Source organism: Pelodiscus sinensis, chromosome 12 (genome assembly GCF_049634645.1).
Source record: "Pelodiscus sinensis isolate JC-2024 chromosome 12, ASM4963464v1, whole genome shotgun sequence".
Taxonomy (NCBI): domain Eukaryota; kingdom Metazoa; phylum Chordata; order Testudines; family Trionychidae; genus Pelodiscus; species Pelodiscus sinensis.
Window position 1 is genome coordinate 41,162,976 of NC_134722.1, and position 23,058 is coordinate 41,186,033.

The window sequence follows — 23,058 nt, forward strand, 5'->3', positions numbered from 1 at the left end:
AGAAACACTATTTTCTGAAATGGATCAAATTTCAGCTGGATCACACTGATAGAAGGAATTGTTCTGAACCTACAGGCTGAATACAAAGAGAAATGCAAGTCTCTCAGATTAGTTCTGCCACTTCTTTACAGGTTGAAATTCCATGTGAAAGTTGGGGAAGTCCCAGGAGGCTGTGCACCCCATGGTTAAAGGCTGCAATACCCTAAAAAGTGGAAGGCAACTCACCCACCTCTCAGGCATCGCAATTGACCTCTTGCTAAAAGAGCTTCCTGTTCACCTGATGAACAGACATGTCTGCAACCTCCCACTGCAATGGGTGACCGACATTCTGAACTCTGGGCCAAGCTGAGGGGAAGGACCAAAATGCTGGTTGTGATGATGCTGGGAGTGCAGAGCACTGGGAAATCCACCTTCCTGAACGCCACATTCCAGCGGCAGTTTGCAGTGAGTAGCGGCTGAGGTACGCAGGGAGCCTTCATGTTGCTCCTTCGAGCTAGAGCAATCTTAGAAAAGGAACAGGGCTGTGATTTCATCCTGGTGATGGACACAAAGTATGAAAGCCCCTGAACAGGCCAAGGTGGAAGAGAGTTATCAACATGACAACGAGTTGGTTATCCTGGTGACTGGACTGAACAACAGAACCATTGTTAACATGGTCATGGAGAATGCCACTGAAATGAAAGATTTTGAAAGCTGTGCTCCATGGATTTCTCAGAAAGCAAAGAGCGGGGCATAAATCCCACTGCTAATTTGCGCATCAGAACGTCAGTGATGTTTCTGCATGTGAACAAAACAGGAGACACAGGAAACGCCTCCAGGAGCTACTGGATTAAGTGATCAAAACTGCAGCAAAGATGAAAAATCTAAATGAGAAAATAAACTTTTTGATATCATGGAGGATGATCTGGAAAAAACACAGTTGGTACAAGTGTTGCCGGACTGCAATTAAGAATCTCTCTCTCCGGATGAATAAAAGCTAACAATCTGAAATGCAACAGAGACTACTGTGTGGAGAACAGAAAATTCGGGAGCTCTTACAATTTTCCCTGTACTATTCTACCAGATTCAGATTTGCTGCCCCACTTTCCAAATATTGTTGTATCAGAAGTGCAAAGAGCCTGAAGAAAAAACTGGAAAGTTGCTCACTCATTTAAGAAATGTAAGGAAGCCACTCACATTAAAGAGGGTCGCCACCGCAACATAGCCAATATTCAAGATGACAACATGAAAGGAATTGGAAGGACAGTGGACATGTTTTTCGAAGAAGGCTGGAGAAAAGAAAGTAAACTGGAAACCATGAATTGGATATGCAATTTGAAAAAATTTGGAAAGAAAATTTCAGAATTGGTGCCCCTTTTTTAGAGAACCATGAAATTCATGAAAAAATTGAGTTCTATCTGCAAAAAGACTTGGATAACAAAGGGAGTTCAGTCAGAAGATACGAGCAGCAAAAAGCCTGAGGAATTCTAGAATTAACTCTGTCAACATGAGAACCAAACATTTAGACTTTTGATTGACCAACCAGTGAAACATTGGTTTACAAAAAAACCAAAAACTGTTACAGAAAACAGAAAAAACTGCTGAAACGCTGATGGCCACATGTAATAGTTACATTGAAGAGGGTCTATTTCAAGGTAGACTGATGAACATTTTGCAGGAAATTGTTACATATGTTCAATGAGAAACTTTCTCTATATTTAAGAGCCATTATTTGAAAAAAGATGCCCAACAACACAGAGCCAAGGACTTCAGTGATCAGTGTCTCCAGCTTGCCTTAATGGATTATGTTAGCAAAAAACTCGGGCTAGAAATAGCGAATGACTCAGCAGTGGACAGTCTATTGAATGTGCCAGCTGGACTTTTTCTTCAGTTCACTGTGCAGAAGAAGCTGTTTGAACATGAGAACTTCAACTATGTGAAGTTTGTCAAAGCTTGAATACAAAGGCACAGATTAGATTAGTACCAACAGGCTGAGGATTTGGAAGATCCTGAGGAAGAAGTCAAAGCACATGCTTTGGAGAGGATACAGGAAACATTTGCTATGAAATAAACACACAGATATACTCCTAAATGAGATACCGATATGATCGGATGAAGTCACTGGATGGGCAAAAATGAACTATTTTCATCTACTCTTTGCCCCTTTTAACCTATAGAAGAGGGGCCCACAGTGCTTCACGTGGGCATTCTTGGGTGTGGAGATTGCACTTGAATAAATAGGGAATGAAATATGCAGCCACTACAGTTCTGCAGCCAAAGTCTCAAAAACTGCCCTTCCGTACAGGATCAGGGATTTGGTTTTAATTGCTAGTTTTAATGTGCTAAGCAGGTACTAGTATGATCGGATGAAGTCACTGGATTTCAAAACAGATTTGAAAAACCAAACTTCACACACACATGTAATTTCATCTATTAACACCATTCAGAACATCAGAATAAAAATCTATTTTGTGATACGAGAGAATATGAGGTTTCTGGAGTGCTAAACCCAGTCGCATTTCACCAGAGCAGTGGTGACAGCCAATACCCATCTAATTCACTCCAAGAACAGGGCAGCTCAACTCATTCAAGTATCAATACCCTCACCCAGACAACTAGTATCTCAGGGTAGCGTACACAATAGCCCAACAAAATGTACTTTATTAGAAGAGCTGGGACAGTCTCATTCCGGATAGAAGATTAGCTGCATTTCTGGCCCAGTTATAATTGGGACAGTGCACCATGATCAGAAGTTAGCAAATCCCACGCCATTAATGGTGCACTTGTAATGCTCCCTCTCCCCTTCCTCTGTCCTGACTCCACCCTTCACCTACAGTCTGTCTCCTCACCTCTGTTCCATTTGGCTCATGCCATCATCTCCTTTCCCTTATTCCCCTGTTCCTGACGACAAAGCTCTTCAGCGTGACTGGTGGAACTTGCCATCTAGACAGTAACTTGTAGCAGCTCACGGTTCCAGTGCAGAAAGAAACCTACTGAAAAGAACCAGGATTCTAAAAGAAGCTGAAAGAAGGTGCTGCTGGCACAGAGCAGAGAGCAGAACCTCATTCTCTCCCCCATATCCATCAGGAAATAGATGGTCTTGGTGGCTAAAGACTAGGACAGGTGGGTTCTGTTCCTGGCTCTGAGATGAGCATGTGGGATAGTGGATCAGACGTGCTGGGAAGAAGATTTCTGGGTTCCATTTCCAGCTCTGCCACTGAACTGCTGTGTTAGTTGGGTAATTTCTCTTAACCTCCGTATGCTTCAGTTTGTCGTGTAAAAGAGGGGATTGAGAATCTGACCCACCTCTCAGCAGCCGCACTGCAAGCTTATTTTGGGAAAAGCTATTCCAGAAGATCTAGAAAGAGAGCTTCAAACAGTTCTGAAGTGGCCTGACACAGGGCAGACTCGTCACCATAATGCCTCCAGTCTTGGGAATTAGCTTGCTTGGCTCTCCGGACACTTCCCTCTAGCTGGGGGCTCCCCATGTTTCTCTTTGCTCCTGGCATCCTCCCCAGGACACTGCCCTCCAGCAGGGCCCACTCCAGTGTCTGAGCCCCCTTCCAGAGGTTGGTATTTATCCTGCTTGCACTTCAGGGTTCTCCCTTCCCAGGGCACCCCAATCCCTTCACCCAGGTCCCCTGCACCCACCTTGACTCAGTGACCCACTGCCAGTCTGCATCTAGCCCTGCAGGGGCAAACTACAGTCTGGAATGGCCACTCAGCGCTGGCAAAGCAGTGTGGACCTGCTGCCCCTGCCTAGCATGGCTGCCTCACTACCTCACAAGTAGCCTAAGGCCTTGCTTCAGGCTCTGCAGCCTGGGACCTTGCTTGGCCACCGCTTCCCCAGATCTGCCCTACCTCCAGGAAGCCACCTGCTTCCCTGGCAGTCAGGCCCCTACTACTCTCTCTCCACACCACCACTCAGTTCTCCCTCTGCCTCCTGGAGTCCTCCTTTATATGGCCACCAGCTGGGCCCTGGTTAGCTAGAACTGCCTCAGCTGGGGCTTTGCTCGCAGCCCTTGCTCAAGGCTGGGGTTTTGCCCTTAAAGGGCAAGTGCAGGGCAAATGCCCTGTCACAGGCCCACAGCAAAAAATTATTATCCACCCCGTATTAATGCATCCCAGAATCATGTTTGCTTTTTTTGCATCAGTGTCACATAGTTGACTCATGTTTAACTTGTGGTTCACTATGACCCCTAGATCCCTTTCAGCAGTACTCCTTCCTAGACAGTCACTTCCCGTTCTGTATGGCTATGTCTACACTGCACTGGTTTTGCGCAAGAAATATGCAAATGAGGCTAAGCGTGGAATATTGCTGAGCTTCATTTGCATGCCTAATGAGCGGCCACTTTTTGCGCAAGAGGCTTTTGTGCAAGAAGGAGCTGTCTACACTGCTCCTTCCTGTGCAAAAAAACCCTCTTGCGCAGAGCCGTTACACTGCTTATTTTCAGGAAGAACGTCTCGGTGCAAGAGGGGTTTTTTTGCACAAGAAGGAGCCGTGTAGACAGCACTTTCTTGTGCAAAAGCCCTTTCTGCAAAAATGGTGGCTCATTGGGTATGCAAATGAGGCACGGTGATATTCATCCCTGCGCCTCATTTGCATATCTTATTGCGCAACAATGCTCAGTGTAGACATAGCCTATGTGTGAAATGGATTATTCCTTCTTAAGTGTAGCACTTCACAATTGTCCTTATTAAACTTCATCCTATTTACCTCAGACCATTTTGAATTATGACCCTATCCTCCAAAGCAGTTGAGACCCCTCTCAGCTTAGTATCATCTGCAAACGTAATAAGCGTACGTTTTACGCCGATATCTAAATTGTTGATGAAGCTATTGAACAGAGCCAGTCCCAAGAACAGACCCTGCGGAATCCCACTTGTTCTGCCCTTCGGGAGTGATTATGAACCATTAATAACTATTCTCTGGGAACGTTATCCAGCTAGTTAGGCACCCACCTTATAGAAGCCCCATCTAAGTTATATTTGCCTAGTTTACTGATAAGAAGATCATGCAAGACCACATCAAATGCCTTACAAAATTCTAGATATACCATGTCCACCACTCTCCCTTATCCAACAAATTCCTGCAGTCTAGAAGTAGCTTCAGTGCCTGCTGGACTCCCACTGCCCTGTGCCAGGCATCACACACTCTGGGGGCCAAAGACACGTCCGAGGGGTGGGCAGCATTTGGGAGCCAGCAGGAAGAGGGAAATGAGGACACACTTGTCATGCAGTTTGCCCTCTGATCCAGTTGGTAGCTGTGCTGCAGACAGGAACGTAACCTCAGCCACAGCCCTGGCACTGGGGGCCCCACGCTGGCCTCACGTCTTCTTGAGCTGTGGGGTGCCGACCAGCGCTGTGCTGGAGAGCCCCTTCGCATCACACTGCACCCAGCACCCGTCCCGGTCCCGGTGGCTCTGTCCAGCTGTGGAGCGGTGGAGCTTAGATCAGGCTCAGCATCCTTGTGCTGGCCAGGCCCGGCTCCATGTGGCCTGTTGGCAGCTGCCTTCCAGCGTAACATCCTGGTCCTGCTTTAGCTGGCGGAGCTGCAGCTGGGCTTTGCCTGGGCTAGGGCCTGACAGGTGCAAACCAAGCTCCAGAGGCGACTCGGGCGGCTCCGTCCCTCCCAGCAGGGGAAAGTTTCAGGTTGGGCTTCGCTGGCTCCGCCCCGGAGCCTGAATGGAACCTTCTGGCCAGACAGAGCCTGGGGGCCGGGCGGCGCCCGAGAGTGACAGCCGCTCTCTGGGGGGGCGTGCGCGGGGCGGTGCGCTTGGAACCCGGCGCTGGCTGGTGCTGGGGGTGAGCAGGATCAGCATCCTCCCAACCTCCCCTCTCCGCCCCATGGCCGGCGGGTCCAGCAGCCTTCCTGCTTGTGGGGATTTGGCCCCACCCCATGGCCACCCATGGACCCGGAGCCCATTGACCCAGCTGGGATCTGGCCCCCTGTCTCCAGTTGAGCCCCGGGTGCTTGGCACTGCCTGATTGCTGCTCCTCATTCCAGGGTGTGGTGGGAGCTGCAAAGTGCCCCAGTCACCTTTGTACTACATTGCCGCTGACACACGTCTCCAGCAAGTACCAGATCCCCCCACGAACTGACAGAGCAGCTGGGTCTTGCTTAGTGGAGGTTGGTCAGAAAGGGCTTAGGCCCTGCAATGGGGTTCACTCCCCAGGGCAGCGCCACCTGCTGGTTGCCCCAGGAATTAGTTTGCAGAGCTCAGATGCCCTCTTCTGAGGGTGCCTTGTCTGTCAGGAGATCCCCGCCCCCACTCTACAGGTGCTGCAGGGTCTTCTTTATGACTCAGCCATGCCACACACTGGGTGCCCCCTTTCGAGGGGAGGGGCACATATCTCACAATACTGCAAGACCCAGAACCCACCATTCTGGGTCCCCCCCCAGGGCTATCAGATTTTGCTGCCTCGTCCTAACTCCCTCCACCATTATTAAGGGCAAAGCAGTAAACACAATAACAGTAGCTCAGCTGCAGAGTGGTGGACTGTAGGAGCGGCTCAGCAAGTTACCCCGCGGTGTCTGGTTCAACTCCTGCTCGAAGGAGAGTGTCTTTTTCCTCCCCTGCTCAGGCAGAGCGAGAGAAGAAAGGCAGCTTTTGTCTGCGTGAGGCTGCTCCCCGAAAAGCAGAGCGCCCTGAGCCCACCGCAGCCAGCTCCTCAACAGTCACAGCCCCCACCCCTGGGAATTTCTGTTGTCCCTCAGTGGGACCCACCGTGCATGGAGGGGAGGGGGCAGGGCTAGGCCAAGGGAAGGTTCTGCCTCCTGCCTTCCTTCCCAGTAGCTTTCCAGTACAAGCCAGCTGTGGGTGTCCGCGCTGCCCCGGGCCTGGCTGTGGGATGGGAGAAGAGTTACCTGGGCGGGGGGGCTGGTCTCTGGATGGAGGCCTGAGTGTATTGTGATGTCATGTGTGACAGCAACAAAGACTGTGGCTGCAGCGTTCTTGTCCTGCCTCCAGTCCAACTGGCTGGCAACGGCCGGCGCCCAAGGATCCGAGAGACGAGAACTGAGCCTCTGTCAAGAACCTCAGGCAGCCGCTGTCCCCACGGGCGCTGGAGAGAGGATGAGTCTGTACAGAAGGTAATTCCCGGAGCCTTTCCCAGCCCACCTCAGAGATTGGTGCCTCCTCGGCCTAGGGACGGGTGGGGGCTGGGGCTGCAACAGGCGCTTCCCAACACTCCGTTTTGATTTGACTCAGAGCATCTTCCCCTCTCCTCCTGCTTCAGCCTTTCCCGCGCTTCTGAGGCAGATGGGGATGATTTTCTCTCACTGCTGACTCGTGGGGGCGAATTTCCATGTTTCTTACCTAAAGGGAACATCACAAAACTTGAGTAGAATTTGGGTTTATGTCTCCATGACGCTTATTCCTCTTGGAGGTGCCCCTAATGCATCCCCGGCCTTCAGGGTGGGCAGAGAAATGTTTGGTCTCAAGTAATGATTGTCCAATATCCGTGTGTTCGGACAACATCCAGCTCAGAATGTGCAGACTTGAAATAACAAAGTGCCATTTGAATGATAGTGAAAATGATACCGCTCTACTGCCAGGGCCAGGCTCTCATGTGGGTAGTTCTCTCAGAAATGCAAAACTCCATACAAATTCCTCTCTACCCCCTCCAGACTATAAAATATCTCTGTAAATAACCAGTGAGGTTCCATTCTAGGCAACGGATTTAAATAAACTGCTACCTCATTTTGTCATGAGTCTTGGCTGTGATTTCTTTATCATTTTTTTGGTGACCTACGTTCTGATTTGATGTTCTAAGTAGTGTGTAAAGCTCTTCATTGAATGTTCTCTGGTTCTTTCCCCCATGCTAATAGGTTCCAGATTTTGAAATACTTGACAGGAATGAAATGTCTGTTCAGCTGATAATCCGTCCTTCCGGTGCTTCAAAGCTGCTACTTAACAAGCTTTTATTTCTCTTACTGGCTTTGATGGGAGCAGAGGGTTACTCATTCTCAACTGGGCCCCTGTCTGTAGCCAGAGTCCCAACGTTCTGAGCACAAAGCTGTGGGGTTTAAGAGCAGGCCCCGCTAAGAAGCATAGAAAATAGATGGTGACCAGTGTTTCTGCTAAGACAGTCCTGGGCAAAATACGGCCTGTGCACTGGATCTGGCCCGCCAAGTCACTGGATCTGGCCCACGGAGGCAGCAGGGAGCCCCAGCCAGGCTCCCCAGTTAGCCACATGAACCAGGCAGAAACACGGAGGGGAGGGGGGATGTTTTAGGAGCCTCCCCGCCCTCAGCATATTCCCATTTGCCAGTTTCTGGCAGAAACTAGCCAAGGCAAACTGCTTGTTGGAATATCATGCAGCTAATAATAACCACCCCCCCTCTCCTGGCTCAGTTATTCATGGAACAGTGGCCAGGTAGGCAGGCTAGTCTCTTGGCCACAGCCTGCTTCTGGCATCACAGCCCTTTCCTGCCCCAACTCTCTGCCCCTTCCTCTCAACATACCCAAACTCCCTGTCCCCCTTTCCATCCATCCCCCCTCCCAGATCAGGCACCCCAATCTCCTTCCCCAGATCACAATCCCCTCCTACCCAGGTCACATCCCAAAGCCCTGCACTCCAGTCCCCTGCCCTAGGTCACAATTTTTTGGTAACCAACTTCTGATTCAATGATAGCGTGTCAAACTTCTCATTGAATGTTCACCGGTTCTTTTCCCCATGCTAATGAGGTCCAGATTTTGAAATGCTTGACAGGAATTACATGGATTTTCATCTGATAATCCATCCTTCTGGTTCTTCAAACCTGCTACTTAACAAGCTTTTATTTCTTTTACTTGGTTTGATGGGAACAAAGAGTTACTCACTTTGACCTTGGCCCCTCGTTGGCTGTGGGGTTTAAGGTCAATATTGATGTGTGGCACCCACAGGTTACTAACAAATATCTTAGATATATTTAAAATATTATGTAAGAAAGAATACGACAGCAAGGGAAAATTGACAAGGTGCCTGAATTTAAATGTTTGTTGAATATGAAATCAAAACCAAAGAAAATAAATATTGCAAAATGTTCAGTAACCATTTGGTATCTTAGAAGTTTCTCTTCCTTTGAGACATAACTCAAAATTAACCTTTTTCGTGACATACCAAACAAATTCTGTTATCATTCGTATTAACACGTGAAAAGAAATAGTTGTTACAGTTTATGCTTGAAATTAAAGATTATGTCTCTTGGCTTTACACATGTGAAAAAAAACGTGAGCATCTTTCTATGGGCAAAAAGTGCATCGAGAGTCTGTTGTTGTTGTGACTTGTGAAACATAAAATTAAACTTTTGGTTTTGACACACAAAATTCCTTCTTTTCTTTGCTCTATTTAGAAGACCACTAATCACAGCTTCTAGCTGATGATGGGAAGTTAGTTGCTGCTAGTCATCATGACGAACCTTTTCTTTTCTGCCGTTTCAATTCTTCCAGTGTTCCTACACAGTGTCAGGGTTTCCATCTCTCTCAGAGTATGTCTACACTACAGCGTAATGCTAATTCGAATTAGCATTTTTCTAATTCGAAATAGCACGTCCACATTGAGTGGACCCTGAATCGAAGGTAAGGCTGGCTGGAACCAGTGCCAGCAGGGCATCAGGGTCGGACTTAGTGTGTGGGGCTGCTGCCTCAGGTTAGCCGAGGGCTGTGCTTAAAGGGACCTGACCCCCCATCCTGGACAGACAGTTCTCAGGTTTCTCTGCTTGCTGGTCTACCTCGCTGAGGGACAGCAAATCATTTGTGTCTCGGAGTGCTCTGCCTGCCCTCACTCGGGACACCACGGCACTCTGCAACATGGAACCAGACCTGCCCCCGGGGACTCTGCTGCGTCTCGCGGACACGTTGACAGCAGCCTGGCTGCACTGTCTGCAGGCTGCCATCCGGTAAGACCATCGAGGGGCTGTCAGGATCCAGAGGGGCCTGCGGGAGAGCTTCCACCCTGAGGAGTGCTAACAGTCTCCCCGGTCTGCCCCACTGCGGGCTTGTGCCCCATTCCCCCCTCTCGTCCTTCCACTTACCGTTCCCTATCCCGCCCTTCCTGATGTCAAATAAAAGACACGTATTTTCAAAAATAACAACTCTCTTTATTGAACACAACTGGGGAGGGGGAATGAAACTGTGGGGAGACAGGGGAAAGGAGGCGGGAGAGGACAGGAGAGAGGGTAGGAGAGGGGAGGGAGAAAACTGGGAGGAGGGAACTGGAAGGGGGAAGAAGGGGAAGAAGGGGGAGGGGAAGCTCAGGGATCAGGGGTGGGGGTCTCACTGGGCCAACCGCCTCCCAGCATGGCGAGGGAGGGGGCCTCAGCATCCCTGGGGCGATGGGAAGGAGGGTGCAGAGGTTGAGGTGGGGGGTGTGGATATTGAGGAGGAGGGTGTAGAGGTTGAGGAGGAAGAGGTGGGAGGGGGGCAGGAGTGGGAGAAGGGACAGTAGTTGGGGGGCAGCAGGCGCAGGACCGGCATGGGGCACCATGCTCTGCAGCAGGGCCTGCAGGTTAGCATTTCTGGCTCAGTCCTCTGCAAGCTGCTCCCGGTGGAGCTTCAGGTCCTTCAGCATCCAGGCCTGGACGGGGCGGTGCAGGGCTCTCAGGGCCCCAGGTGCTGGTCCCAGTACTCCTGCCGTGTGGTGGTGGCCCAGAGCAGGCTGCAGGAGCGGGAGCATGTCCCGGGCGGAGTGGTATGAGCAGCTGGTGCAGCTGTAGAGAAAGAAAAGAAGTGGTCAGTTCTCCCTGAGGACACAGTGGATGATGTGACCATGCCCTGCACCGTCAGAGCCGCTGTGCTTGCACAGAGGCCATGGTCAGGATGTCTGGCTCTCCCCGGGACTGGGAGCTGCCCCGAGACGGCACCCAGGCCCCTGTGCCGTGTATAGTGTGGCCGGGGAGGGGGGGAGATGTCCCCTGCTTCTGTGCAGAGGGGGCGTGTGAAGGGAGAGCGTCCTGCTGGGTCCCACCCCGGGGTTGGGAGCGTGTCAGGTCTCTTCACACACGCATGTGCCTATTGGGCCATGGCCCCTGGGTGTCATGCAGCTGGAGCCACCTGCCCAAGGGTGGCATGGCGCGTGCTTGCACGTGCACAGGTGGCTGTGTGATCCGTGGGGGGCATGGCCCACATGCGCCGTTCCTGGTCTCCCCCCTGCCTGCCGTCCCCCCCCGGGCAGGGGACAGTGCTAGCACTTACGTGGTATGGCCTCCCTGGACGACCCTGCCGACTGCGGTGCCGGAACAGCTGGCGGTGGCCCCTCCGGTGTGCCCGGGTCAGGGCCCTCCAGCCCCGGCTCGCTGCCTCCTGGGCTGGCGTGGACTGCCCCGCCCCCACGAGTCGGTCGAGGGTGGGGAAATAGGGGCAGGTGGCAGCCCCTGCTGCGGCGCCGCCCCTGGTGGCCCTCGCGTACCCTGCTGCAGCTCTTTGACTTTCAGGCGCACCTGCTCCTGGGTGCGCCTGTGTCCCTTTCGGGCCAGGGTGGCCGCTATGTGGCCATAGATGGCCGCGTTCCTCTGCCTAGTGCAGAGATCATGGACGTTGGGGGCCTGCCCCAAACCTCAATGAGGTCCATGACCTCTGCACTAGTCCAGGAGGGCGCACACCGTCTACGGCCCCTGGCTGGCCCCTGGGTGCTGGGGGACTGGGCCTGGGAGAGCTGGCTGGCACTGGCTGCCTGGCTCATCCTGGGGCCACTGGGTCAGGGGCAGAGACTGCTGGCAGGCCTGGCTCTGGTAAGTGCCATCTGGCAAGAGTCTACCTCTTTAAGGGCCCCGGGGCCGGGGGAGAGGAGAGGAGTTTTCCTGGTTTGGCCCAGAGTGGCCACCAGAGGGAACTGGGAAGGGCTGGAGGCCCTGTAATTCAAAATAAGTGTCTACACAGCACTTATTTTGAGTTAGCTATTTCGAATTAGGCATTATTCCCCATAGAATGAGGTTTACCAAGTTCGAATTAAGCAGTTTGTATGTATAGATGCTATGAAAGTTAATTCGAACTAACGGCCATTAGTTCGAATTAACTTTGTAGTGTAGACATATCCTCACTGGCAGAGTGAACATTGATCCTCGGGTACGTCTACACTACAGCGCTAGTTCGAACTAACTTAGTTCGAATTAGTTAATTCGAACTAAGCTAATTCGAACTAACGCGTCTAGAACTAAAAACTAGTTCGAACTAGCGTTTTGCTAGTTCGAACTAGCAAGTCCACATTGAGTGGACTCTGAACAGGGCTTAAGGATGGCCGGAAGCAGTGCCAGCAGGGCATAAAAGGAGGACTTAGAGCATGGAGATGCTGTCTCAGGCTAGCCGAGGGCTGCGCTTAAAGGGTCCCGACCCCCACCCCGGACACACAGTTCTAAGGGGTGCCCCGCTTGCAAAGAAGTTCTGGCTTGGAGTGCCCTGAGTGCCCACACTGGGCACATCACACCACTCGGCCATCAGCCCAGGTGCACTTGCCGCAGGCTGCCATCTGGGGAGAGGGAGTAATTGGGGGGCTGCAGGAGAACTTCCACCCCCAGAAGCCCGCAGAGCCAGCCCAGTCCTCCCCATCGGGGGCTCGTACCCCATTCCTCCCTCACCTCCTTCCACTTACCCTTCCTTAGCCCCCCTTCTTATTGATGTACAAAATAAAGATAACGTTTCTTCCAACATTGACTCTGTCTTTATTGAACAAAAACTGGGGGAGACTGGGAAAAGGAGGTGGGAGAGGGGAAGAGAAAGGCTGGGAGAGGGGAGGGCAACTAACATGATCAGGGGTTGGGAACAGGTCCCAGATGAAGAGAGGCTACAGAGACTGGGACTGTTCAGCTTAGAAAAGAGGAGACGGAGGGGGGACAGGATAGAGGTCTCTAAAAGCAGGGGTTGGGTGGAGAGGGTGCATTCAGAAAAGTTCTTCCTGAGTTCCCATAAAGAAGGACTAGAGGACACCAAAGGAAAGGAATGGGTAGCAGGCTTGAAACTAGTAAGAGAAAGTTGTTGTTGTTGACCAAGCAAATAGTTAACCTGTGGAACTCCTTGCTGCAGGAGGCTGTGAAGGCTACAACTAGAACAGACTTTAAAGGGAAGTGAGATCAAGTGATGGAGGTTGGGTCCATGGAGTCCTATTAGCCAGAGGGTAGGAGTGGTGTCCCTGCCCAAAGTTTGTGGAAGGCTGGAGAGGGATGGCACGAGACAAATGGCTTGGTCATTGTCTTCGGTCCATCCCCTCCAGGGTCCCTAGGGTTGGCCGCTGTTGGCAGACAGGCTACTGGGCTAGATGGACCTTTGGTCTGACCTAGTACGGCCATTGTAAGCTCAGGGCTCACTGTCGGGGGTCTCAGTGGACCCCCTTGATTTTCATGCACACCTGGTCCTGGGTGGCCAGGCTGGCAGCTCTCCTGCCCTAGACGGCCACTTTCCTGTGTCTAGTGCGGAGATCGTGGACGAGGTCCACGATGTCCGCACTAGCCCAGGAAGGTGCCCGCCTCTTGCGGTCCAGGGCAAGCTCCCGGGAGCCACCAGCCTGGTCCCGGCAAGAGGGGGTGGGCTGGGGGGCATCGGGTGGGTGGCTCTGTGCCGTGCCAGGTGCAGGGTCTGCTAGCTGGGTGCTGGCAGGCTTGCACCTGGCACGGGCACCGTAGCCAGCCCGTGCCCCTTTAAGGGGTCCGGGGCCGGGAGGGGGGCATAGAGTTTCCCTGGTGTTGGCCAGAGTGGCCACCAGGGAAACCTGGGGAGGGCTAGCCTCCCACTAGTTCGAACTAAAGGGCTACACAGCCCTTAGTTCGAACTAGCTAGTTCGAACTAGGCGTTAGTCCTCGTAAAATGAGGTTTACCTAGTTCGAACTAAGCGCTCCGCTAGTTCGATTCAAATTCGAACTAGCGGAGCGCTAGTGTAGCGCATAGGAAAGTTAGTTCGAACTAACGTCCGTTAGTTCAAACTAACTTTCTAGTGTAGACATACCCCTCGTTAGCATACCCAGGTGATCTTTCTATCTGGTTCATAATTTAGTTTCAATATTGCCCATGTATGTACCAGTTGTGACACTACACTGCATTGTCCTGCATTCTGTCACATGAAAGTCACCATTTCCTGCAAATTTGTCATCATCTTTGCTTCGTGTTTATCTGGAATTATGTATTTGGAGCCTTGTACTGGTTCGCAACACACTGCTCCTCCTCCTCCCTGGTCTTTGGGCTGATGATGTCACCTGACTGAGGTCTGACATGTTTCTGTATTTGACAACTAGCTTGCTAATATTTTCAGTGCCAGATTCAGCCCTGATTTGATGTGGGGGAAGTGAGGCAAAGTGAAAAGCTGCCCATTCATTTAGTTCAGTCTCTGGAAACCTCTTACTCAGAGGCTCACACAGCAGGGAGATGAAACGTAGAATAGGTTCACTGCTGAACCGGTCATCGGTTGTGATTGATTTGGTTCGATTTTTCACACTGTTACTTCAAGATCCTGCCCCCTCATCCTGCGGCTCTGGGCCCATGCTAACTGCACAGCCTCATTTGTTGTTAAAGAGTCCTTCTGCGAGCATTTGGTCAGTTCTGCTAATTCACGAGACATCATTTAATACAGCTGCAGTGACGTGGCAATTAGTGTCAGAGAACTTAGTCAGGCTGCTGGGTCATTATTTTCTGAGATTTCCTGTCCAAATATTTACATAATTACTCAGCAAAGCACTTCCAGCAAAATGTCTAGATGGCCACCTTTCTTCAGTTAAGAGGTTTCAATGAAACGGTCTCATTTTCTGTGACATTTGCTATTTCCTCAAATTGTCCTCTTTGGACTGAGGATCTGCAAAAGTCTCTATAAACGGTCTTCAAAAGGGTCTCTCCTGTCTTCAGCTTTGGCACTTGGTTCCATGCCTCTGCCAAACCAGGTCTTCTCGATGGGCCAGGCAGTGTTGTGCTGTTAAAAGTAGGATGCACTGCTTGAGTTGTGTGGCAACACGATTGTTTTTCCCTAGCAGGACTGCAGCACCATCTGAATTGAACATCACCGTTTTCATCAGATCCTGCTTATTCAAGGTGTCAAAGGCTTTGAGAGCAGCTGTGTGACAGACCGGGCCTTGTCTGGGCACAACTGAGGGCGTCCGCTCAGGGCGAATTCCTCAAATCCGGGGCTCCTTACAGCCCCCAGACTGGTGACCTCTCCAAACAGGCCACAAACCAGTCCCACAGAGCTCTTCAGCAGCCTGCCTGAAGCCTCACGAGCAAAACCCCTCCGACACCCCAGCAATATCCGTGCCCCAGATGGACCCGGGCCTCATACACAGGTGGGGGAGGGAGGTCCTAGCACCCAATCCCACCTACCCCGAACAAGTTCTGTCTGGTTCCAAGAAACCAGCCACAGATCCCTGGTCAATTTACCCTCTGGACCTTGCCCACAAATCACGCTGGGCCAATCCTTTAGAATCTAAAACTAAAGGTTTATTATCACAAGAAAGAAAAGCCTGACAGTAAGGTTGATAAAGAATATTACGTTACATGCACCGAATCTCCCAGTCTTTGGTGCAGGCTCTAGAAGAGATGTTACAGCTGCTGGTTTAAAAGTTCTTATTGCACATCCCAGCATCAGGATGGGTTCACAGGTCTTCCAGGCTCTTCCATCCCTGCAATGCTGCCTCTGGGATGAAGTGCTGAGCTGAGAACAAAATGGCATCGACCACATGGCCTCTTTATACCTCTTTCCTGGCCTCTTCTTGTATGCAGCAGGTCACCTGGTCAGAGGCCAATCTCTGTGTTTCCTGCTGGCTGCTCTCAGGTGACAGCCCCCATTCTTTGGGTGTGTCTTTGGCCCATCAAGTGCCATTGTCCCACAGGGCCTGGCTAATCAGCCTGTCCATAGCCATGCTTAACCACATTCAGAGAAATATTCAGCTTCCACACAGATTACAGATTCCTACCTACACACACAGACATTATACACTCACATAAATAGCGTACATAAGATCAGCAAACAATAAGCTCCCATTCAATACCCCACATGGCTCCCTTTTATACCAATTTCTGGGGCCAACACCCCCACCTATGGGTGCAGCAGCGATCTGGCTGCTCCCCTCAAATTTGGTAACGTGACAAGCTGTAGCAGCTTGTGCATTCCAGGCAGATAATTGAATCGTTCCACCAAACACAGTCTTCTGCCCTGCACATGCTGCATCTCCAAACTTGAAGTAAAAGACAAGCAACTTGGTGACAGAAATAGCTGTGCTTTCATCAGTAATAAGTGTATGGTAGGGAGACAGGCGAATAGCTGACATGATTTCTGCATGGACAATGCTGTTGATTGTGTCCAAAACCTCAAAACTTCTGTGCCAGCTTGCACATGCTGGTGCTTTCCCATGTGCTCATTTATATTTTGTGCATTTCTATTCTGGAGCTGTTCATTTGTACTGGAAGCAAAAAGTTCTTCTGGCTTTAAATGTTTCTTTTCTTCAGTTTCAGTGTCGTCTGCTTCTCAATCCTGGTTTCTAAGAGCATCCTTCACAAGTCAAAATCCAGGGGATGAGAATTTCTGCTCCTAAGAATGTGTGCAGCAGATTCATGAGTTTTGCTTGACAAATCCTCTTCATGTTGTTCAATGGCCTCCCACTTCCCATTTGTGGCCTGCAGAGAAATCTCTGGATATTCTAGCCTGAATACAAATTTAGCAGGTCAAGCCCACATCAGCACTGTACTGGAATATGTCCCCGCTCTGCACACAGATCTGGCCTTGAGATTGTTGAGATTCTGCTTCAACTCTTTCATTCAGCCATTCTCCTTTGACCGTGGGGCAGCATTTCTTCTTAGGGTTTGCTCCTGTGTTGGTTGATGCTCATAGACTCATAGACTTTAAGGTCAGAAGGGACCATTATGATCATCTAGTCCGACCCCCTGCACAGTGCAGGCCACAGAATCTCACCCACCCCTCCCAGAATAATCCTCACCTATATCTCAGATATTGAAGACTTCAAATACTTTGAAGGCCCCAAGATGCAGAGAATCCTCCAGCTGTGATCTGTGCCCCATGCTACAGAGGAAGGTGAAAAACCTCCAGGGCCTCTGCCAATCTACCCTGGAGGAAAATTCCTCTTTGCCTTTTTTTACACATGGCTGTTAAATGGTGCAGAAGGGCTGGGATCATGTAATATTATGTATCCTGCTCTTAATCAAAAATCATGAAGCCCATGAGATATATACAGCTTGTATTAAAAAGGAGTCTGCCTGAGAGAATTGTGAGAGTGCTGCTGTGATAACTAACTCTGTTGCAGGCAATGATTAGAGTCATTGACCACTGGAACTAGAAGTGACTAGCACTTCAAGTTCTTCCTGCCTATTCCCCTGTTCCTTGCATTTGTACACAGGCATCTAAGATACAGATTTGATTTTGTCCCCCGTTCTGCCCTTGTGCCTCCTTTATCTCTGCTATTGCAGCCCATGCTCCCTCCCATTTCCGACCCATCTCCCAGGTCTCCATGTTTTTCACTTACCTATGGGCTTTGGTCACCTGCCCCCGTCAAACCTAGTTTAAAGCCCTTCTCACTAGGCTAGCTAGTCTGTGCCCAAATACTCTCTTCCCCTTCCTCCAAAGGTGAACCCGTCCCTGCTTAGCAGTCCTTCTTCTTGGAACAGCATCCTGTGGTCAAGGAAGCCAAAGTCCTCCTGGCAACACCATCTTCACCCCTCCAGATGCACCTGCCTCTGCCTGGGCCCCGACCTTTGACAGGAAGGAATGAAGAGAACACCACCGGCTCTCCAAACTCCTCCACCCGGGCTCCCAGAGCCCTGTAGTCACTCTTGGTCCACTCAGGGTCACACCTTGCAGGATCATTAGTGCCCACATGGAGGAGTAGCATGGGGTAGTGTTGCAAGAGGTTGTGGATTGCAACTGCTTGAAACACTAAGGAGAGGGGATCACCGCACAGCAGTGTAAAGGGTTTGTTTATTCAGTTAAAACTGGGGAGGGAGGGGAATCTCACTCACACACTCAACCTCACTGGCAGTCCCCGGCAGGATGATAAGGCGAGCAGAAGGCAGTTCATGTTGTTTGATCTTCCCAAGTTGGCTCCCAAGCAGGTCCACTGGCCAGGCGATCCGAGCGCAGGGCGTTCTGGGAGGCTCCACTTGGTGGTCAACCCACTGTGTGTCTGTCCCTCTCTCCTTTTAGGATCAGCCACATGCAGCTTCTGTGTCTCTGGGCCTCTCGGGCCCTGTGTTTACCTCAGAGTTTACTCCTGTAAACTCCTGCTGTTTACCTCAGAGTTTTCCCGCCTCTGTGTCCACATTAGACATTCTTCTGCACTCACTCAGGGAAGGGATAACACTTTAACAGTTTAGGGAACCGAATGACATCATTAACGGGTGAGAAAGAGAACAACGTCCATTTTAACTCTCCCCTTGCTCCTCTTTTGCCTCCAACAGTAGTAGTCAGAGGGCCGGATTGTCCTCGACAATTCCTCTGTAATGTCTCAGATACGGGCCCCTGGCAGGCAGCATACCTCCCGAGATGACTTGTCAGGGTGACAGATGGGTGCCTCCGTCCCCCTCAGAAAGGAGTCTCCAACCACTGAGGAAGATTTCACAAAGCAAAACTGATTCTAAAATGATCAGTCTCTGAGGCCGAGTGAGAGTCAGAACTGCTTAAGAAAAAGCTGCAATACATCTGGTTTCACTGAATAATTACTATTGGCTGTGGTAGCTTCTAAAAGATAGTGAACTACCTGGATTTCATCCGCTGTAGCCCAGTCCATCACAGCTAGAATCCAAACTCATTCCAGTTAGATAGGCAAGTTTCTTCTGGCTCTTTGCCGACTTCCCAAAACAAGGAATACAATTCATGGACAGTTTACAGAGTAGTAATGTTAAACCAGTCAACCCACGTGGCCCTGTCCCAGGAGCAGCTGGACAGCCACCATGCGATTCTGGCCCCACTACCAGCCCTGCGGACAGCAGAGAGCTGCCTGGATCAGCCCGTATCCCCCTACCAAACCCGCCACCAGCAGCAGCTTCCCTGCCACCGGTAGGATGGTGAGTGCTGCCTAGATCTACACTGCAGAGTTTTTGGTCAAAAACGTCCGTCTACATCTCAAGCACTTTTTTGCGCAAGTAAAACCAAAGAACAGAGGTGTTTTCCCGGTCTAGGTATTCCTCAGTCTACGAGGAATAATTCCTTTTCACAAAAAAGTTTTTTGCAAAAAGGTGTGTGAGGACAGGCTAGAGGGGTATTTTGTGCAAGAAAAGGGAAGAGGAAAAAGCACGGGTGCCCTGGTAGCCATTCTATCCATAGTAATCACTGCTTACTTACAAGAGAACATCCAGGCAGTTTGGACGCTCTCGTTCCCAAAAGCTCATTGCTTTTTCAATACTCTTTTTCGGTGTGTCCACACTACGAGTAGTAATGTGGAATAATGGTAGTTCGAATTAGGAGCTTTAATTCAAACTACCTAGTCCGTGCCGCGTGTGTGACGGCGCGTTGGGGTCCCCCGTCTCCTGCACCCCGAAATGGCACAAACAGACTGCACCAGCTGGTGGAGTAGAGGAAGTTTATTGCCTCTCCAGGATACAGCACAGCACAGATGTAGTCTGGTCACAGAGCTGGGCTAGGATGCCTCAGGCCCCCTTGAGATCGGCGAGACTGGGCCCCTAAACTCCAGCCCCTTCTCCTAGGCTCTCCTCCATGCTCTCCCACAGTAACTAACTAAATTCCCTTGCAGCCCTGCCCCCCAGCCAGGGCAGCATTCCACCTTCCTTTGTTCCTCTCCATGGGGGGTGTCTGGCCACTGGTTCAACAAGTTTGGCATTACCTCTGCCTAGTGAGGTTTTCCCTGCTGGGTCTTGCTCCAGACAGCAGGGGTCACCACAGCCCAGCAAGTACCCCCACTACGTCACAGTTCTCCCCCCTCCGAGAGCGAACTGAGCAGGGTCACTCCGCTCGTGACCTAGGGAAGTTCGGGTCCTCTGCGTGGGAACCCGCCCCGGGGACATGGGTGCTCCCCTTGACTCAGGCCGGCCGTGGCAAGGCCCCACATGAGCTGGCTTCCCTCTGTCCACTCGCCGCCCCGCTCCAGGGCGACTGGCGCAGGCCTGTCCTCGGGGGTCACACCCACCCTTCCGCTGGCCTTGATCTCTGGCCAGGGTCTCTCGGGCCGGGGCCATGAGCCCAGTGAGCCTTCTCTGGACAACCAGGGCGGCTTCCACCCCCGAAGCTCCATCCAGGGAGGTCTTCCCCTCCTATAACTCTCTCAGCAAGCCCAGAGGGTCTATCTGGGGTAGAGACCCCCAAGCCGCTTTCCTCCTGTCTTGGGCCTTCCCGCCCCTCTGGCAGGAGTCACAGGACCGGCAGTACCGCTGCACGGCTGTAAAGATTCCCGGCCAATAGAAGTGCTGGAGCAGCTTCAGCCGGGTGCTCCGGATCCCCCGGTGGCCCCCAACGGGGACATCGTGGGCCAAATACAGCAGCTTGAGGCGATACTTTCGGGGGACGACCAGCTGCCGCTGGACCCCCCATGCCCTCGCCTTCCTGGGGGGGAGCCACTTACGGAACAGGAGCCCACGCTCCCGCAGGAATCTCTCCTGGCCACCTCTCCCCCGGGGCTGAGCTGCATGGAGGCCAGCCTGGTCCCTCAGCCTCTGCAAGGAGGGGTCTGCCTGCACCTCAGCCTGGAATTCAGCTGCTGAGGCAGGGATCGGGACCTGTCCCCCACCTCTGCCTAGGTCCGGAGTCCCAGCCTGGCTGGACCCCGTGTCCACTGGGATGGGACCCTGAGGACGCTGCCAGGAGTCCTTCCCTGGACCCACGTTGTCAGCCCCCCACTGGCTCTGGCTCCGGGTAGTGACTAGAGCCCGCTGGGATTCATGGGGCCACTCCTCTAGGTCATTCCCCATCAGCACCTCGGTGGGCAAGTGCGGGTGCACCCCCACTTCCTTGAGGCCTTCCTTCGCCCCCCATTTCAGATGCACCCTGGCTACAGGCACCTTAAACGGGGACCCGTCTATGCCCTTCAGGGTCAGCTGCGCGTGGGGTAGTATCCGCTCCGGGGCCACTATGTCGGATCGGGCCAGAGTCACCTCCGCCCCCATGTCCCAGAAGCCCGTCACCTTCCTACCATCCACCTCCAGGGGTATGAGGCACTCGCTCCGCAGGGGCCGTCCTGCCCCCACCCGGTACACGGAGAAATCCGCCTCCTGAGAATCAGACCTCCCAGGGGAGGTGCACTGAGCATCCTTCCCCTCTCTCTGAGCTGAGGTTTGCCTGCCAGCCCCTGCCTCTGGGGCAGCCTGCCCTTCCTCCCGCCCCAGCCAGTTAACCCTGGAAAGTCCCCGGTCCTGGGACCTGGTGCACTGAGCCCTCTTGTGGCCTTTTTGCCCACAGCGATGGCAAGTTAGGCTTTGGGCTGTCTCTGTCCAGGCCCTGGCTGGTTCTCTGGGGCGCAGACGACCTGTTCCTTGGTCTCGCCCCGTAGTTGACTCCCTCCGTCGCTCAGCCGAGATCCGGTCTCTGCGCAGTTCCCTCTCTCTCCGGGACTACCGTTCACACCCGGACCGGCTCTCCGTGAACTCATCCGCCAGTCTCCCGGCCTCCTGGGGGTTCTCTGGTCTCCGGTCCTTGAGCCACAGCCTCAGTTTGGGTGGGCACGCTTCATAGAACTGCTCCATCATGACCAGCTTGAGCAGCTCCTCTGCGGTCTGGGCTCCGACTCCAGACACCCACTTGCGGCAGTATTGCGCCAGGCGGGAGGCCAGGTCCACATAGGTCTCCCGTGGCCCTTTCTGTACCCCCCGGAACTTCTTCCTGTACATCTCGGGGGTCAGCCCGAACTTGTGCAGCAGGGCCTCCTTGACTCGGTTGTAATCCCCTGGCTGTAGGTCCTCCAGCTGACTGAGCACTCCGGCCGCCTCCTGGTTCAGTGCGGGGATGAGCTCCTGCAGCCAGTCAGCTGGGGGGACCCGTTGCAGTCCACAGGCCCTCTCAAAGGCACTGAGGAACCCGTCTATGTCACCCATGTCCTTCAGTTGGGCCACCACGAGCCTCTCCAAGCGTCTGGCAGTCCTGGGACCCTGGGGCCCATCCGCACTTGGCGCAGCCGGTGCCCCGCCGGTTCTCCGCTCTGCCATGGCCAGCTCATGCTGCCGCTGCCTCTCTCGATCTTGGCGCTCCTTCTCTCGATCTTGCCGCTGCCTCTCTCGGTCCTGGCGGTCCTTCTCTCGGTCCTCTACTTCCAATTCCCTGATCCGCAGCTGGATCTCCAGCCGCCGCAGCTCCGCTGGGCTCGCCCCTGCCCTAGATGGGCTACGGCTTGCAGGCCTCCCGGGAGACGCTGTCTCATCTCTCCGTTGGGTTCCAGCACTCCTCCCCCTCTCTGAGCCTGACACACTCTCAGGGGGGGTCTGGCTGCTTCCCCTGGGGACAAGATCCTGGCCCTGTGGCTGGTCATTATCTTCCAGCTGGGCAATCAGCTGGGCCTTGGTTGCTTTCTGCAGAGGCAAGCCCCTCTCTCTGCACAGCCCCACCAGCTCTGCCTTCCAGAGTCGGGCGTAGGCCATCTGCCCGCTGGGCCCCTCGGTGCAGACTCACCAGTCTAGTGCTGCAGCGCCCCACGATTCCCAGGAACCGCTTCGCTCTGTCTCCAGCACGCCTGGCTCCAGGGCTCTTGCTTCTACTGCGCCTTGTCGCTTGCCGCTGGAAGCTCCATCCACGGGGTGCAGTGCATCCCACCCCTGACACCAGTGTGACGGCGCGTTGGGTTCCCCCGTCTCCTGCACCCCGAAATGGCACAAACAGACTGCACCAGCCGGTGGAGTAGAGGAAGTTTATGGCCTCTCCAGGATACAGCACAGCACAGATGTAGTCGGGTCACAGAGCTGGGCTAGGATGCCTCAGGCCCCATTGAGATGGGGGAGACTGGGCCCCTAAACTCCAGCCCCTTCTCCTAGGCTCTCCTCCATGCTCTCCCACAGTAACTAACTAAATTCCCTTGCAGCCCTGCCCCCCAGTCAGGGCAGCATTCCACCTTCCTTTGTTCCTCTCCATGGGGGGTGTCTGGCCACTGGTTCAACAAGTTTGGCATTACCTCTGCCTAGTGAGGTTTTCCCTGCTGGGTCTTGCTCCAGACAGCAGGGGTCACCACAGCCCAGCAAG